Below are 1,682 nucleotides of genomic sequence, written 5' to 3' on the forward strand. Positions count from 1 at the left end.
GAGAACTACATAAGAATAATTTATTTTTAATTAAATTTTTTTAGTATTTTCAGTTATATAAAAGTTTAAGTTGAATTTAATTTTTATGTAATATTAGTGTAATTTTTTTTTTTTTACATAAATAACCAATCGTATATTATGACATTATTAATAGGGCAAGAAATCCAAAAAGAACAATTTAACAAAAAAATACGAGAGAAGGCAACCCTCCAAAAATCCAGAGAGAATTGAGAAGAGAATCATGAAGAACTAAAAAGGGAGATTGAGTGTGATCATGTACTAATGCAACTACATAATTATTTTTCTCTCTAAATATATGATTAAGTGACACATTTCAATCCTTCTTAGGCTGAATATTATGGTATCCCTTTTGGGTTGCAGTTAAAAGTTGAAGAAAGATACTCAAAAGTCCGATCATAGTGATTGATGAGCAAGTTTCCAAACTTGCACTACAAGAAATTTACTATTTCTAATGCACTCCTCCGCTGTAGACTCATATTCCATCCTTAGCCAAATTCAAACTTAGACAAAGACAATATATAATTAAGATTTTGAATTACAGCCTAAGTACTCAAAAACTCAACAATTACGATGATGACAAAGACTTTGACAAGTGGTTATAGAAAAAGGAGTACATAATAACTCCATTGAAAATACGAATAACTTTTCTTAAATTAAGACGAAAAAGTGGTTAACACTTAATTAATAAAAGAAAAATTAGTAATTTTATATTATTAGATATAATCTTACATTATTAAAAATATTTAATAACTATAAATTATAAGATCTACCAATTTTTAACACTTTTCAAATATTATTTGTTTTTTAAAATTTAATTTTTAGTCATTTCAGTGAAAAAATCAAAATAGTAAAATTTTCAATACGTTGAATACCGAAATTATAAGCTAAAATGTTTATCTTTAAAAAATCTTAACCAATACTTAATTACCTTAAAATTTGTGTGTGTCTGATCTATTTATGTTGTTTTGCAGGTTAAGGAGCGAACTCATAATTAAATTGAACTGTGCCAAATGATTGACATAATTAATGATACATGATGCAATTATTTCCCTGGTCTTTTCACTATCACTACTTCACACAGTACATCCACCATTATTTCAAAAAGCATTAGTCATTTCGGTATAGAACTTTTGATTTTTAGTTAATCACAAGTTATATCTATTCATATATTAATTAATACATTTATATTCTAGGCAATTCTAATCATGCAAATCAAGATTCTGTCAAGAAGCAGTTAGAAGCTCTTAATTAACTCTAGCAGTGGAGTGTGGTAGTTACCTCTTCTACTTGTGTATATAAGGTGTCTTATTCTGTATTTTAGTGACTATTGATTAGTGTTTCTTCTCTTTAAGTCACTACTGCTATTATATTCTGTTTCTCATTCTTCAAATTCATTTGTGCTCATTCTTATTCATTTTTGCTAGATTTTTCCATCTCTAAGCAATTTTTGTAGGACTTCTATAATAGATAATTATGAAGACTTATAGTTCAACATATAATGATTTATCGAGAAAATTTTCACAACCAAGTCAATATCTAATTAAATCCAACTAAGTTGTTATCAAGGGTTTGAAATTTATGTATGCGCTTAATTCTGTTATTCTGTTGTTGTTGCTTCTTCTTCTCTTTCTCCTTTTTTTTATCTTTCTCTTTTGTTATTA

Source organism: Arachis duranensis, chromosome 4 (genome assembly GCF_000817695.3).
Source record: "Arachis duranensis cultivar V14167 chromosome 4, aradu.V14167.gnm2.J7QH, whole genome shotgun sequence".
Classification (NCBI taxonomy): Eukaryota; Viridiplantae; Streptophyta; class Magnoliopsida; order Fabales; family Fabaceae; genus Arachis; species Arachis duranensis.